Genomic DNA, 18,614 nt, shown 5'->3' with positions numbered 1-18,614 from the left:
GTGGAAGGATGGCTGTCATTAAGCCATTAAACCTTGAGAAAAGGCTGAGGTATGCCAAATTAAACAAAAACTTAAGTGAAAATCAGTGGCAACTGGCCTAATGGAGTGATGAATCCAAATTAGATTTTTTTTTGTTCAACTTGTTGTCAATATGTACAGAGTAGATCAGGAAAGATGCGTAACAGTAAACATCTACAGCCATCTCTTAAACACAGTGGGTGCTGCGTCATGGCTTGGGCTGCATTTCAGCTAGCGGTGTTGGAGATATTGTCAATTATGTACACAGAAAATTACTGTCAGGTTTTGATCCACCATGCAACATCTGAAAAACATCTGATTGGCCACAGCTTCATTTTCCAGCCTGACAGTGGTCCCCAAAACACTGCCAGTGCAGTAGAAGCATGCCTTGATAGAAAAACACACAGCACAACACTATATCAGTCGTGAACTCACCTCCTCAGAGCACTGTGGGATCATCTTGACAGAGAATGGAACAAAAAGCAGCCAGCATCCAAAAAAGAGCTTTGAATTTCCTTCAAGAAGCATGGAGAACTATTCCTGAAGACTACTGAAAGAAATTAGATGAAAGTTTCTTAAATAAGCTCGGGCTGTGTTGAGAAAAAAGAAAGAAAGAAAAAAGTGGTCATAATTTCACTTTCACGGTTGTTAAAATTGTACAATCTCTGTTTGTGCAGTATATACTGTTTATTCGTCCATGTATGTTTGCACATACTTCAACAAATCACCGCACCTACAGTATTTGCCATTTTCCTAGTAAAATATACAGAAATTAGGGGTGGCTCTAAGCACAAAGTACAGTAAAAAACGGTTATACTCTCAACCTTTCACTTTGATCAGATTAGAAGGGTGAGCTATGGAAGATATATAGATGATTAAATTTTCATATCTCTAGGCCAGAAGTGGTGATGCACTTTTGAGTGAACTTATTTCCAGATAAGTCTGGACTGACACATTAGCTTTTCACTGTTGTCAATTACTAACTTCTACTCATATGGCATTTACTGAAAACTGTGACCAGTGTTTATCTGGTCTGTCACTCTGATTGTTAACAGGCATAATGTTCATAGATAATGTGACCTTCAAAACATTTTTCTCATTTTTTTCATAGTGTTTTTGCTGTTTCCCTGTTGCTAAAGCCAGAATAAACAAATAAAAAATAAGAACATGTGGTGCATTCCTAGATTTTAGTGCACTGTGTGTAAAGTTTGAGGAACTGTATAAGGTAACTCAATTTATTATAAAGACAGTATCCTGCTGAGTCATTAAACCCATCCAGTATACTATATTTGAGTTAAATACTAGTCTAGTGTCCTTGATATCTGCAGCTTTATCACATAGTGGTGAAGCAGCATATCATTTGAACTAAAACCCCTCTTATCACTCATGTTACCATATCTGATTCATCATTGCTTTCCAGCTAATGCACTTAAGGCAAATGCTTTCAAGGCTCCCTAAACGTAGCAGAGAAGGCACCATGGATAACCAGCAGGTGGAGTCAAAGACCAGACAGACCATCTAAGAACTCAAACTGGGACCAGAGTGTGTCCCCCCCTTTGTGGCCTCACATTGATTAAAATTAGAACAGGCATTCCACTTTCCATGAGGATGCTGTCCCATATTAGGTCAATCTATGGCTTTTCTAAACCTCTGAATAAAAGATTAGTGTCATTTAATTTAAAAAAAAAAATACTTATAGTAAAATTAAGCATTTGAGGCTCTAGATTCACATTTTTAATGTTACTCGGACAATCCTCACTGGAATGACTCACACCAAAAGCCTGAGAAAATCAAGCTTTCACAGCTTCTATTTGCTGCAGGGATATTTTCGGCTCTTCTCGTGCTCTCACTCCTCCGGTGTTAAAGGGTGCTAAACAGAATTCTTGGTGACTTCCCAGACAGCTGATGAGAACAAGGAGTCATCGCCTCAGTGACTCCCTGTGAAGTGTCTCATCTCTTCTCTCTCTGCAGACAGCAGTAAAACCTCTTGGCTCTTACCACTTAACATTTAGTTATTGTAAGTTTGCTCAAGTGCTGCCGTGAATGAAAAAAAGAACAAGTTCTTTATACTGCTTGGGTAATGAGAACATACCTGTAATAAAGGAACGGGGAAAACAGTTTTTCACACCACTGTATATAGAGCTTCTACTGTATTTGAACACACTTTCCACTATGTGCCTCATTCACCCTAGCACTTAAAAAAAATCTAACATTTACACAATGCAAATGAGGGCAGCCTGGGGTTCAGTATCGTTCCCAGAGCACTGCAGTGCAAACTGGAGGAGCTGGGGATCGAACATCCAACCTATCAATTAACAAATAACCCCGTGGTCTATTAATTGGAAGTCAACTCTGAGTCAAAGAGGCCCTCATTTGTCAGTTTGATTTGTTGATTTGATTACTCTTATTTAATTAATAAGTCAATCTTAGTGTTACATCCACAAATTGATCTAGGGATAAGGGGAGTAGCATAGTATTAGATGGAGAAACATGAGGAGGTTGTTTGGGTCAGTCTGAAAAGATTTATTGCCAGGATGTTATCAATGAAGTACAAGTTAGCTTCAAGGAGAGCCAAGGCCAGCACACACATACATAAACAGACCCAACTTGAAATACAACGCCATCAAATGATTAACTGAGGCAAAAGAAAAGCTACAAACATATACCTCAAATCCCTAAGAAACCAGTAAAATACAGGAGAAAAATGATTGGCAGCTCTCCCCTACAAGCGTCCTTTGGTCAATGTAACAGAAGACAGAGGAACAAAGGGCAAATTGATCAAGTGTGATGAGTAAAAGCAAGGTAATCAGGAACATGAACCTTAACAAACAAACAAAGCAAAAGGCTAACAGCTCACTTTCAAAACACATGACACTTATATAGGCCCTGGAGGGCATCTATTAGCTGCAGGACTTAGATCTCAGCCAATGACATGACAGGTGGAAACTTGAGGACCCAACAGAAGGGAAGGGAAGCACTCAAAATGGAAATAATCAGCGTCAAGTTTTCTTAATTTGAAAAAGTCTTTTGCAAGTGAAATTCAGCGTTTTGATATTTAAAAATATAACATCTAAAAATGTTATTCAAATGAAGTATTTTATAATAAGTTATTTGCTTCCATGCAAATCTTCCTTTCTTTTCTTTTTTTTTTAGTTTCAGTATTTATTTATTTTTTTGGGTGGGGGGGGGGCTTCAAACTCTTTGTTACATTTTCAGGTCCTTTTTTTCAGTTTCAGTCTTTTGACCCAAATTTTGTATTGTGGGTGTACATCAAGGGGGAGGGGTGTAGACTAATGATTGACAGCTCCTGTGTCACGTTCGTTACAAGTTACAAATCAGCATTTTGTTTGACGATTGCCACCGATCCCATGAAGGAGCGAGCACCAACAGTTAAGAAAGATGGTTTCTGATTACCCCATGATGGACTATAAAACAAACAAGTTTGTAACATATTGACATACACTAAGGTGGGGAAAAAATTACCCCACCAACAGCAAATAGTGTTATCTGATTGGATGGTAGGTCGCAAAGCAGCAAGATCTCTGAACTCTGTAGAGAAATCTATGAATCACCCAGTCATTACTGTATATTCTATTGAAATAGGATCCCCTACCTTAAAATGCCGTTGCACCTTAATAGAGCTTTAACCTTAATGTGTATTAGTATATTACAAATGTTCACCTGTCAATATAGTGAAATGGCAAATTAGATTTAAAAAAAAATAATAAAAAATTTGCATTATTTTTTTAATAAAAAAAATAAAATATCAAAATTTCATTTTAAATCACTTTTTCAAATGAATAAAATTTCTGACAGCTTCTGTGTTCTCTTCTCTCTGTCATCATATTCAGTGTTAGTCTTCATGTCTCACTGTTAGCTTTTTTGACTTTGGTCACTTCCTGTTTTACTTTGAAGGATAACTTTCTCATGTGTCCTGCTTCAGTTTTACTTCCTGATCTTTTCTCTGGTTTGCCATCATTAGGATGTGACTGTTTTTAGTTTCACTCTTGTTCGGTTCTTTTCTTCTCGTTCGTTTCAATAATTTTATTACATTGTTGGTTTCTTTGCTTTGTGATGTGTATGTGATATTTAATATAGTGAAACCATAATTACTTGTATGAATCTCAAGAAGAATGGTTGCTTTCTCTGCAGTGGCGCTTGGGCATCCAAGCATAATAAGTAATAAACCTCTTTAATGAGGTTTGCGATGAGTCCAAGGTTGACAATGTGTCTTCCTTTTACTTAAAAAAATGATGTTGCATGATAATAAGGCTTTATGTGACAAGATGACTTTTAATCTTGCAATCAAAAATAATTAATACAATAATTCTTGTAATTTGGAAACAGCATGAAAGTCACTTTAACCTCTGTTTAGAATCACTAAAATCACCCAAAATGTCTTTATACTTACTAACAAACTTAATATTAAATTACATTAAATTATCTGAAATATTTATTGACTTAAAAAAGTCTTCATACAAATCAATCAGTATCAACCTTGGTTGTTCAGTGTACCTAAACGTACTGTATGTAAACACTCAATTGATGCTTTGCGAGGCTGGCTCTGTTGTTTTATACTCTTCCTGTACTAGCTGTGGCAAACCTCACAGATGCTTTTCAATGTTAATGCCTTATTTGAAAACATCACATTGATTGTAGCAAATTGATGAATGGAGCAATGGAAGCAGATATTGTATTTCCTTATAAATAGCTAACCATAAAACATCAATTCGTTAACAAGGCAATCAAAATTGGCTGTCACAACTGTCCCTGCCCTTAAACCTCTTCTACCCTCGAGGTCGCTGTAGCTGGATCAGGTAATAAAATCCAATCTGATGCTATTTTGAGAAGGTTACTGAATGGGGCACGCGCTGTAGTGATGGAGCTTTGTCATGCCCCGATGCGTGAGCATTTTCAAAACTTACTGTGGCCTGGTTGAAAATTCCTACAAGTGTCTCTCTTTCATAGAGTCCAAGTTTGCAGCTGTTACAGCGTTGCACTCGGCACTTATTTGAGTTTTCCCAGCCTGTAATTGTTATTTGTTTCTGTTCAGTGTTTACTTTGATTTCTGTTATGAATCTTATGCATAAGTTCAGTAAGGAAGATCTGTAATCTCTCATCTGCCTGCTTTCCTGGGTGTTCGGCTGCTTTTCTTTGTAACTTTTTGGCTTTCTTTTTTATAACATAGAATATGTTAACATCTTCAAACCATTAATTAGTCTGTGCTCTGTTTTACTGCTCACTATACCTGAGTGAAACTGCAAAAGGTCACAAAATCTAACTTGACCCTGAAAATAATAATCTGCAGGGTTGAAGATGAAGCTCACTAAAAACTTAATTTCCTAGATTCACCACTTGAGGCTGGTTCTAAACTTAATTTAACTAAATTTACAGTATTTACAGTGTAGTACAAGACATAAGTCTAAATTACACCTTCATAACAAGCTTACAGGGAATGAGCTTTAAGTCATTCACCTGTTTAAATTCATCACCTTTACTCTAATCTTTCATCGTTCTGGGAATGAATATTAAATTTTTTTTCATGTCCCTGGACACAGTTTCTTATGTGAATGGACTGTAATGTACTAATCTGTGCCAATGCACATGAAATTAATACATTTTACGTTTGAGGGGGTAAAAAGCTCTGCATTTGGAGGCAGATGGGGTTAGCAATGATCATACCACTTCCCAGCTACCTGGTCAGGGTTCGGCAATAAAAACTACTCAGGTTCGGAAAAATCACTTTTCCACATTCTTCTAAACTTTTTTCTTGGTTGCCATGGTGAGGTATATCCTCTCTGGACAACATATCTGCAGCAGAAACAAAATCTACTTCCCACTTAAACACATTAGTTTTAAAGTGATGCTAAAAAACATGTAACAAGAACTTAAACTAGATTTAAGTAAAACTGCCCAGTGGGTAATATTTGAATATATTTATTCATGTATTAATAAGCATATCACTTAAAGCATATAGCTTTATTTCTAATGAAAACAGAACCCCAAGACCCAGGTTTACCTGCTATACCTGCCAAAATTCATGAAGTTCAGCATAATTCAGCACTATGTGCATCATGTTTAACTTAAGTTGTTTTAATAATAATAATAATGGATTGGATTTATATAGTGCTTTTCAAGGCACCCAAAGCGCTTTAAAATGCCACTATTCATTCACTCTCGCATTCACACACTTGTGGAGGCAAGCTATGGTTGTAGCCACAGCTGCCCTGGGGCAGACTGACAGAAGTGAGGCTGCCATATCGCGCCATCGGCCCCTCTGGCCAACACCAGTAGGCGGTAGGGTAAAGTGTCTTGCCCAAGGACACAACGACCAGGACAGAGAGCCCAGGGATCAAACCGGCGACCTTCCGGTTACAGATACGCTTCCCAACCCCCTGAGCCACAGTCGCTCCGTATAAAGCTTGCCTCACTTACCTTATCTTAGTAAGTACAGGCCTCTGTGGAAAAAATGTCGCCCACTGCTGGTTTATGGTGTTTCCTATGTACAGTTTATGGCAGCAAAATCTGTTTCTTTGAAGTCTTTGTGAACTGTAACGGGAAAAGAAAAAGGCCTAGCACACGATAAGGGCTGGCTGTTTAAAATAAGCGACTGGAGGCGTAATCTTCTGCCTAATGTGTCTTTTTCAGTTGTTTTAAGGACAGAAAAGTCTTAACTTTTTATGTAAAACACAGAAAAAAACAATTTGCATTGTACCTGCACTTACACTGTAAAGATTGACTGCTGGAGCCATGTTAATTAAATTAACTGAATCAACAGATTGGATCAGCAGTACCACTGTTTGTGTATTATCCAATACAGAAACAGAATGAATGAATTTATTTGCTTTTGTCTGTGTTTTCATTTTCTTTCAGCACTATCACTTAATCAATCCCTTAACCCTATCACCTTGTGGAAATCCATACCAATTTTGCCACAGTCAATAAGTAGACTAATGAACTAGTTTGATCAGGGGCCCGACAGAATATATAAGTGGTCTCATTACTTTATGGAGCTATAGGAATATGTTGTGATGCAGGCTGTGACCTCATTTAAGAGAGAAATAAACCAGAAATAGAAAGATTAAACGCTATATTTATCTCCAGGTCATTTTGTCTACTGGGACAGTATCAATCGTTTTTATTGTCTGTTACCTAATCCAATAATTATAACAGGAAAAATAAGACAAAGCAATGACTGAGCCCTCCCCAGGAGAAAGTAGTTTAAACTTTGAGCCTTCCTTCACATGCAGTGGGTTCGGGTGAAGTGGATCTACGCAGCCTCTCTTGGAATCCATTTACAATCCTCAAACAAAGCTCACCTGGATGAATGAAGTGTAAACACAACCCTGCATGTGCACTGCTTTCTGTGCGGCTGAACATAACGGCTTAGACAGCTCTTTCTCGACCTTCGTGGAACAGGCCAGGAATCATTGTGAATCATTAAAAACAATAATAACTGCTATTCCCAACACAGACAGAGATATTCCCACAGGGTCCTCTCACTGTCTGGGATGAACGGTTTGTTAACGTGGAACTGGAAAGAACATCAGCTGGAAACCATCACGACTCGTGTGCTGCTGACATACAGTACTAACTCAGCTTTAGTCATGAAGAGGCTGTTGTATGACACTTGATGTAAAGGACAGACCTCTTCATCTCTTTCACAGTTTAAAACATGTAAATGAGGCAAAAATGTGTCACTGTGGACTGAACTGCAAGTTGTTGTTTTTTTTATTACTGAGCAGTGGTACCCTGACACATACTTTTAAAACTTTTAGATTAAATAGAAACTGCTAGTGTTTTGTTTTTTTTAAATATCACTTGATGTGTTAAAGTGGATGCCTCTCTTATTATTAGTATTACTACCACTCAGACCATCTCTACATTCACTGGGTAAACTACAAACTACTTTAGCATTTTTTTAACTTTTCAATAATGAAACTTTATTGTTTGTCCATCACTTCTCACTTTATTTACTCAAGTAATGTGAATATATTGATACTTTAACTATTTCTACATCGTTCTGCTTTCTACTTCTGCTCCACTTTCTGCTAAGACCTTTAAAACTTCTGCAACTTTTTTTTTTTTGCAGTTTTCTGCAGGAGGTGTCTTCTCCTCTTCTTCTTCCTAAAAGGGAGTTCTTCCTCCCCCCCTGTTGCCCAGTCCTTGCCCATTAGAGATTGTCTGATATTTGGGGGTTTTTCTTGCCATTGTAGGGTGTTTACAATATAAAGTGCCTTGAGACAGTTGTCGAGATGTACTGGACCTAGAATTGAAGATAATAAAATATAAATTTACTAATGTATTGTGTTTTTGCTCCACAAAGTCTTGTGACAAACTACGGAGGCAATCCCAAAAGTAAAGTCTCCTATTTTTTTATTTAGAAATTCAAAAAAACATTTATTTTCTATAATATTTACATAATTTCAAAGGTTAATCGCCATTTCAGTCGATGCATTTTTGTAGACGCTGTGGCAGTTTTAGAATGCCCATGTCATACCAGCTCGCCGCCATGTTAATCAATTCCACTTGAAAAACTGATAATCAGGAAGTGTGAGCACCTCTATGAAAGCAGAGGTTTTGGCAGTCTGGTCTGGATTTAGGTGCACGTTAACATGATGGCACGATCTTTCCAGAAAATTCACATCAAGGTCAGGCTGTGCAATGTTCACAGGCCTCAGTTAAATGCTAAAGTTCAAGTACAATTTAAAAAAGACTGAAAGTAGGTTTTCCAGAATAAATCCTCTTCCCAGCAGTGATAAATAATTATAATTCAGTTACTTAGTAAAAGTCATACTTTCCCTTGCCAGTGTTTCTACTGCTACTTCAATGGAGTTTATTCTTTAGTAGTGGGTCTAAAATACTTTGTCACTTTTGTATTTGATACTGTATTTGATGCAGTTTGTTCCTCTTTTCATGAAGTACCATCTGTACGGAGGCACAGGACTGCACATCAGCATCAAAGTTTCACTCGGTGTTTTCCACAAATGATATATGATTCTGATTGGGCCAATTAAATTCAACAAATTTATGTTATTGTTAGAAAAATGTCAGTGTCATTTTCCTTATTATTGAGTGTAGTTAGTTGCGCTTATAGTATGGTTTATCTTAAAAGAAAAAAAAGGGTTTAGGCTTGTGCTTTAGTTGTGTTGTAGAGTCTGACACTGTTTAAACATCAGTTTATTGGACTGAAATTTATTGCATGAGCGTTGAATACTGAGAATGGAAAATACAACAGATACCTCGAATTGTGCAGAAGAAGACTTCCAGACAGAGCCACGCTTTTAAATATCATTCTTTCCATATGAGAAATCTTATGAGTGAGTGAAAGGTCAAATAAACACAGAAGTTAATTCAAGAACAAAGGTTAAGTTTCCACTTTGGAAGCCTATTTAAATCTATTTAAATGTCTGAAGCATTATTCACTGCTTTTGCATGTTAGAGCAGGGCTAACAGCAACAAATATGAGATCAGAAATGCGTCCATATTTGGCCGTGGGTACAGATTCTTTGTCTGAAGGCGAGTTGCGATAATCTGAGTTGGCCACTTTCATAACCAGGACTAAATCATAGAGGACAGGCTTTAATATTATCTGTTCTGACAGATTAAAGTGTGTTCAATGCAAATTAGAAGTAAAATTTTTGCGTAATTTCATGGTTTTTGTAATGGCACACAAACTAAAGGTTGTGTCATTTCCTCTCTCACAGCAAATTTACTGTTTGGTTTGCACATTTTTAATAAAATGCTGCATATTTTAAAATAACAAAAAAACAAAAAACAAAACCCAAATCTCTGACACAGACAGTCCTGACCTGCGACCCTCTGTCTCGCCTGTCCACTCGTCTTCTCTAATATCTGTTGTATCAGCAGCACAGCAGGACAGTTGTCGTGATTATGTATCAGCCACTGAGAGATGTCACTGGTTATGCAATCTCTCTCCAGCAGTACTCATTGTTCTAGTAGCCGGAACCGGGGCTCTCTCAAGTCCCTGAGTGACCTGAAGAGGCCCTTGAGCAAATAGTACTTAAAGAAAATCCACCCTCTGGTTTCCACGTGAGGGATTGGATTTGTATTATTCGCCTTTATTTTGCATCAGATCCACTTCACATTAAGAACTCAGAGGTGTGGTGCTGTTTTGGACTAATCATGTATTATGAAGCCAATATTTGATTTTAATTGGCTCTTCTTATGAGAACACACTTGACAGTCCTCTCTGATCTGCAGTGGGAAATTAGAAAATTCAATTACTAACTTCCTCCCCGTCTGTCTGCTGTTTGTGCATTTTAAAATAAATATGACTACTTCATACTTCAGCAACACTTGGGCGATTCTTTTAAAGTAAAGTAAAGTAATGTAATGTAAAGTAAAGTAAAGCAAAGTAAAGTAAAGTAAAAGAGCCCAGTTTCTGGTGCTTCGCAGCCATGGTATTTTGTTTGATATTTGGATTGTGATTTTGCATCATTTCACCAATTTCAAACTCATAAACTCACACTTCTTTTTTAAAATTTAATATGAAGTTGCCTCCCCTGTTTGTCATGATCGGTTTGTGACTGATGGGGGCTTATCCGGGATTAGGGTGCAGTGCCTCTCAGTAGTTTTAATATTGCTGATTTTTGTTGTTGTTGTTTTTTTGGGGGGGGGGTGGTGTTCTCAGTGGCTGATGCTTAGATCCTCTTTTATGAATGCAAAAGTTTCTTATCTATGGTTATAGGAAGCTTCATCAAAATCTGAATCCTTATAAAAACGCTGAAGGCTCAGAGTGTCCATTTAACACTGTGACATTTTGATGAAGTAATAAAAATATGATTGTGTCATGTGGGTTTGATGTTTTTATTCGTAATCCTTAACAGTGCTGTAAAACAGGATTATGTGTGATTGCAGTTAGTACATCATTATTCACTGCCTAGAAATAGGTTATATTTTCTTTGTTCCTGATATTAAATCAGCACTGCGTATGGATTTCAGTCACATCAGCTCATATCTGGACTGATTATCTAACCAATGAGGTGCTTCACAACATGGCTGGGGTGTTCAGTGTACAGAAGGGCCTGGCCAATTTTCCTGCAGATCTTCTTGGAGGACACCTAATCACAAGTGACACAAGAGCAGCACTGCAAATTTGATCTTAATCCATCCTGAAGTCAGAAACATTTCCAAGGCTCTCAGCGGAGCTTTCTAGAGAAAAGGGCGCAACTGAAATTATGTTATGAAGGCTGTGATATGACACCCATTTCACCCATTTACATACGGTAAAAGTGAAAAAGAGCAAAAGTGGAAAAAAGACTGAATTTATACCAATCTCCCAGAGGGCAGAGCTGAGAGCAGCTTGTTTGCGTGCAGGTTTTCCCTGTTGCTCTAGCATGTGGTGCTCCGCTTGTCACTGAATGTCAGATTTTGTTGACCTTGAAGAATGTGCTAGATGTTAAGTCCCTACTCGGCACTCTCTCGGTTTCCACACCAGAAGTTATCTCCTAATTCAAAAATGTGTCAATTAGAACTGTGATAAAATGCGGCAAGGATGTTAAACACACATACACAAACTTTTTCTTTATTTACTTTTGGCTGTCAAAGTGAAGTTGAGTTTCCAAGGTTGACATATGACAGAGATTCCCTGCAGCTCTGTTGTCCACTGTTGGAAAAGCTGGTGTTGCTTTTTCAGTTTTGATCTCAATGCACTGTGACACTGGAGAAAGATTAGAATAGGTAAGGAGAACAAAACATACATCAAGACCAATTTAAATTAAGCTGGATATTAATTCTAACAATATTAGTAGTGAAACCGGCACTACCTGTCCCTATCGCAGACTCCTGAAAAAATGAATTAGAGAAGAACATACAAACATGAGATGCTCTAAAACTGATTTAAAATTCTTCCTGCTGCCACAATCTTGAATTGAGACATTGAGTTATTAGCTTCAGGTATAAGGGTATATAATTGATTGCAAAGCCTTCTGTCTCCTCGGATGCATGGTTTTTGATGTTTCATGGCTGTGAATGTCTCTTTTGATCGTGCTGCTGCAGAGCTCTTCTATCAAATCATTCTGGCAAACCTCCTCATTAGTCATATATTATGTCTGACTTCACACAGAGCCACTGACACCAGATACTTTAATCACCAAAAGTCTCATTTGTGACTACACACATAGGCTTGTCTGCTTGTTAAGAGTGATATAATTAGCCAAGCACGAATCTAAATGCTCCTTCGGCTCCCAAAAGCAAACAACCGCAGAGGCACCTTGAGTCCAGCTTCGTTTAACTCTAATAAAGTGATCAGTATAGCTGTTCTCCCAGGTGATGCAACCATCCAGGGTTCCACAGAAAAGAGGATTTAAGAGGTTAGTTAGCAGGAAGTTCGATAGCTGTCACTCAGAATATTTTGGACAAAAACAAAGATGAAAATCCAAATTTTGGCATCCATACAAGGAAGTTGATACATAATTATATTAGACAAAATAACTTAACGTATAATGCAAGGAAATCTGACCAGAAAATGAATTGTGCAGGCAACCACATATGTTGTATGAGCAAACTGTACTTATTTATAATGTATGTTGTATTTTTGTTTGTGATGGATATTTTTCCTTGTAATACTTTTCCAAAAAGTAATCCTTTTAGGCATAATCGCTTAAATAAGCCTACATAAAGTGTAACCACTCCATGCTGGGTGCAGACTAGGCATCATAGTTCATGCAGCTTTTATGGTTTCACTGCAGTGAAATCAGTAATATTGCTCTGAAAGCTCTGCCCCATTCTCCAGCTTGTTCCCGTTTCAGTTGCAGCTTCAACCGATCAGAAGAACATCCCAGATAGTGCCAAGAGCTTGACTGGACAGAAAGCTGGGCTCATGACAGAAGTCGTGCAAGCAGAATGATTTCTGCAAAGATAGGAAGGTTGGGGGTTGGGGTTGACTGTACCAGACTCAGCAGCGGCAGAGCCAGGGGTCATAGTTATATAACAGCACTAATGTCAGACCTTCACATAAGATGTGACCCTCCCTAGCATCCCTGTAGCTGAATGCCATTTTCCCTTTACCTAAAAATCACATTACAGCCGCTTCAAACCAGCCCTGCTGTCCTGCTGATTCAGGTGTAAAATAAGCATGAAACCGGCCAATGTGTTTTGACTTCAAATAAGAAAGTTCTTTTTTTTTCTTCTTTTTTGAAAATGTGTAGCATTAAATTCTGTCTGTGATTTTTGAGGCACTTACTTGTGACTGATTTTGACAGATAGGTCACACATGCACATCTGTACATGGATTCTTACAATTATTTATTTGCCAAGAAACAACGATTCATCAGGAAAGGAGGAAAGAGAAATAGCAAGCCAGAGTTATCATCTTGTTTACTCACGACAATGACGAGCATGTCATTATTTCATGTGCTGAAATACACAGAAAAGCTCCAGGTGTTGGTGGGAGGAATGAAAATGCTGTCGGTCTTTGTGCAATCTTGATCTTTAAATGACTCCCACTGAAAATGAGCTTGTAAATTTTCCCTTGTTTTAGTCTCATTATTAAAAAAAAAAAAAAAAACTCCAACTGCTATATAATTTTATCTGTCTTGACCTTTTCGGCAAAGTAAACTAAACTATCCAGCACAGTCAAGTGACAAAAATACCAGCTTCTGTAGTTATTTTTTGTATTTAGAACATTTGTTGTGATGACAAGAGCAAAAGAGTTTGTTTTACATTTGAAAAAATTTTTTTTAAAAAACTTTGAAATTTCAACTGATATAAAATCCTCTTTGATTTACTGAATAGTATTTAGTATTAACGAGAGCCAGTGTTGTATTGAATTAAACATCAGTCTGTTTAAACTAATGATGTTAGCAGTGTCATCATTGGTTAACTGTCACAGCTGCTGTCAGCAATCAATAAACTGGTAACAACAAACAGCCTGAAGAGAAACAAGGCAATTAAGTTAACCCTTCTGTTATGAATAAACAATGCAGAATTTTTCATTCAGTTCACTTATTATATCAATTGAAGACCACAGAAAGTCAATGACATTCAGAGACATCAAGAATTAACAGGTGGAATAAGTGTGGGCGACTCAAAAGTAAACCTTCACAACTTTGAGACAAGTGACTACTAGTGAGAGCAAAGGATACTGCTGATTGACAAATGACAGGGTAGCAAATACATTACTTAAACAGGCAGAGCCTGGATCCAACCATCAGCAACAAAGCAATGCTGATGAGCAAATTGCTTCCTATGTGGACTCCCCTTTAAACTTTCTTTTAATGGCCCCCAGTTGGCTAACACATTCCTGTTGAGTTTAAGGGCAGAGTATTTCGTATTAACAACTTTATTAAAATGTTAAGTCCAATTTATGCATTTTTTTGTCCTTGTTTCAGAGAGGATTATGGATTTATATGGGGTGTACTCTTGGCTCATCTTGAGGCTTCGTAGCTACGTTCGTCATTTATAGACCTTTTGCAGCCATGTGACAATTAACCACATGACATCAACTTGTCAATCATTTGTGGGCATCTAACAGTCATGGTGACAATGTAAAACCAAGTGAATAATGCTGCGTTCCAGGAACTCACATGTCAAATGTAGCGTGTTCCAGAAAAGTGAGTAAAAGCAAGATTTGTTTTGTTTTGTAAGATAGCTTTGTGGTGTACCACCATCTTTACACCAAGCAAGAACCAGAAGTCTCCAGCAACTAGTCAGTTGGGGAATCCCTTGCAAGCAGCTGTTGTTTTTACCACTTCCAACATGGTGGATAACTCTCAAGCAATGTGGCATGACATCACACAATAAATCTCCAATGCTGTCTGTAGTTATAACTTGTTTGTTTAACCATTAAAGAACTAGGAATTCAGTTAAAACCCACCTCACCTAAGCTAACATGCTACAAAACCCTTTTTTGTCCTTTGGTTTATGGAAGGCTTCAACACAGTCAGTCAGTGAGCTTGGTGTTGGTTTGACAGATGTTGTTGCCTGTGGACAGAGCCAGGCAGGCTGTTTCTCCTTTTGCTGACAGTTTGTCAACTGTTAAATAAATAAACTGCTTGAGCACAAAAACTATCACCAACAGGTTCAGCTTGAAATCCTTTTAACCACCCACTGTCCTCTTGAACATATGCCATACATGTACTATATAGCTGTCAGCTTCTGAACCTGTTCCCTGCCTCCAGTGGTGAACTAGTTAACACATTTGCTTGGCAAGGGAAAGGTAGACAATTACAGTCAGAGAAACAAATCTCCTATGGTGTTGTGTCAGCAAGGGCATAAAACCCTGCCAAATAAAGTGTGTGGGGCTACCCTCTGAGGCAAGGGAGCATCCAGAAGTATCTTCTGTGTATAGTTGTCAACTTATCAGTGGCTGTGGATCTGCAGCTCCTATAGGCTGCATGTCAAAGTAGTCTTTGTCAAGATACTGAACCCTGATTTTCCCCTGATGCACTCATGGGAGTGTGAGAATGTTAGCTAAAAAGCACTTGTACGAATGTATTTCTGAATGGGTGAATGAAACTTGTAGCAGTGCTACTGCTCAAATAGAGTAGAATATAACTGCCAGGTCATTTACCATGTATTCCTTAGATGGCACCATGGATGCAGTATCTGAAACATCAAGAACTGTCTTCAAGCTAAAACATAAATAAAATGTAGTGATATTATCATTATTGATAACAGTTCTTCTTCAAGTCAGTGATAGGGGTGGTTTGGTAGCTGACACCAAAGTTTTAAGTGTTTAAAACATTAAATACCACACGCTGGCTGACAAGAAATTTAAAAAGGACAGGAAAGTGTCTGTAATTTGTAATGTTGACATGTCATTCAGTAATGCACAACAGCTTACTGCTTTTGTCAAAGGAGATGGTTTTCTGCACATAAGAAGACATTTCCTCTCTATGTGATTAACAGCAGGGAGCGGAGTAGGACTTTAATGGCATTTTCCACTTGTGAGATAAGGGTCCTGGCAGACGGCTGTATTTTCAGCTTCCTGTGAAAATGAGTTGGCTTCGTGCAATGCAATGCGACTGAGATGTGAGAGGAACTGAATGCTAGACATTTAGTGGTGAACGTACGCCCTCTTCATTTTTATTTATTTCTTTGAATATGCTCTGCCATGCCTGAAAAGGACTCATCCAGATGCTATTCTTTGGAATAATTGTAGTTTATTCTACAAGTTGCCAATCTCAGGAGACAATAGTGACAGCAAATGCGGGAGAACAAGGAAGGAGGTGATAATGTGGAATAGCGTTTTTATAAATCCTGGACAACAAAATATATAAAAAGTGACCAATTTTCAGGTACAAATACCTTCAGATGTTTTGAGAAATTGCTTCAGTTTGATGGGTTTTTTCTCTGCTGACAGCTCCTTTCAAAAATCAGCGCCTGGATTTCACAGCATGCCGATTATATTCTTGAGTGCAGCGTAGAGCAGCCTTGCAGAGAAGGCCATTACTGTTCTGTACCTACTGTCTAATTACACTGTAACACATTTAGTCCACCTGTATTGTCTTAACATGCTGCTCATTTCTAACAATGGTAATGTTATCTGAGGTGAGAAGGATACGTCCTTTTGTTATGTTCATGTAACACAAAAGTATGAACGTAAGTAATGGAAAGTAAGTAATGGTTTAATGTTAGCATCACCTCAGATTGAAGTCTTCTTGTGTTCTTTTTGTGAAGCTTGGCTGTCCAACCATGAAGAACTGCAGCCTGTCAGATGGTATTTGTGTCCTCGAAAAGCTCATAACTGTGGACGCTTCCTGTCTGATTCTGTAGTTTTCTTTGATTGTGTCCACATTCCTAAAAATACTCATTGGGTTTTGTTTATAAATTGGTCCATTTCACCAAATAGTGCAGAAATAAATTAGTTGAATGCATCAATGATTAAATACATAGCAAAAACACAAAACACTGAGTGTTCAGTGGACATAATGTCAGTATTTCTTTTGTTAATTTGGAAATTACCACAAACATTACATGCAGATTTTGTAAACCTATGCTAGACTTTTTTTTAAACAATGATTTCAAACCAGAAACATTCCTATGAAGCAGTGTGGGGAAAAAAGAAAATTTTACAGTTCAATCAAAAACTTGCTTTGGAGGACACATCGTTCCAAATTGTATATGTAATAGGATCTTATCATTAATACAAATGATTACTTTCGGGAAAAAATAAAGAGGGCTGGACTTCTCGCAGATGAATCAGTCAGGCAGCAGTTGCCAATAAAGAATGATAGAGGACGATAAACACGAGGAAATGGAAAACGATAGGCTAAGAAACTGTCTCGTCAGTAGCACATTTTTGCTTGTTTATTCTTCAAGAAGCAATGATGGACCCAACCACAGCAATGTGAGAAATAAATGAAGCAATTATGAAAGGCCAGCTGAGCTCATTATTAATGCTACAGTCACAGCAGGAAACAGTGGTTGGAGACAACAACACAAATAAAATTAATGCAACTGTGTGCAGTGAAATTGTGATCTTGTTACCCTTGAAATATTTGATTCAAACACGAGGACCAGGGCTGCAATCCCTTTGAGTTAGCTGCCATCTTCAAACCTACTTTGGTGTGTCAAACAGCGATAAAACTCCAATAAGGTGGACTCAGTCCACTATCAGTCAAGTTGATGAATATGCCCAATCAGTTTGTAATAATACAGTGATTATGTGTGCACACCCAGACTCCGAGTGACCAGCTGGTCACCACAACTATTTGTAATTGGTGCTAAAAGCAAAAAAGTTAAATGCAATCACTTGGCAATCTTAGTGGGGCTGAGCCATAAAACATGATGGACGGAAAGTACAGTCTATAATAAACAACACAGTTAAAGTTAAGTGGCTGTACAGTACAGTTTCTGGTACAGCCAGTCAACTCAATTGTAATTAAATCCCCGCACACCTATTAAGAGAACACAGCCTGTGCCAAGTCTATCATATCTCCTGCATGAGTTTTTGAGACCTCGACATCATCGGTGTAATTTAAAAAAAAAAAAAAAATCTAAATCCTAACCTCATTATATATATTTTTTGTTTGCTTGGTGTTACGTGTCTGCAGGCTGCATGTTTTCTTTCCCTCTCCTTTTGTTTGCCATTCCCTTAGGTACGCAGACTGCAGGCTGATGTCAATTTGGGGATCTCCAAACCAAGAGGGCACACCTTGATAAGGAGACTCACCTGTGGCTGGGCGTGGCTCTCTTCCCTCCTTCGAATTGTTTGGCAGCTAAGTTTTGTTTTTGTCTTTTTGGTGTTTTTTTTGGCACAACCTAACTGTCCCTTTCTCCCCCACATTTGTTGTTTGAATTTGGGTTATTTATTTTGTGAGAGCGCTGCTATTAAACTTTTTATAACACCTGTACCGGGTTTCCAGAGTTGTGTCATCCCCTCCTGCCCTCGAGGAGACGTAACACTTGGATAAACAAATAAATTGCACCCAAAGAGTGGAGAACACCTAGGACCAGCAAGTATGTTTCCATGATCTCATGAAGAGCCTCAAATACACAATGAAAACAAATACACAAAAAAAGGTGTTGAAAAAGCTCTCACTTTATTCCCAATTCATGCTTTCCACATCCACGTTTCCCCAAGAGTTGTGTGAGTCAGAGTGGCATAAATTCAGTTATCTGCCCAAATT

Source organism: Neolamprologus brichardi, chromosome 15 (genome assembly GCF_056152115.1).
Source record: "Neolamprologus brichardi isolate AB-2024 chromosome 15, ASM5615211v1, whole genome shotgun sequence".
In the NCBI taxonomy this organism is placed as follows: domain Eukaryota; kingdom Metazoa; phylum Chordata; class Actinopteri; order Cichliformes; family Cichlidae; genus Neolamprologus; species Neolamprologus brichardi.
Note: the sequence above shows the minus strand (reverse complement) of the source record.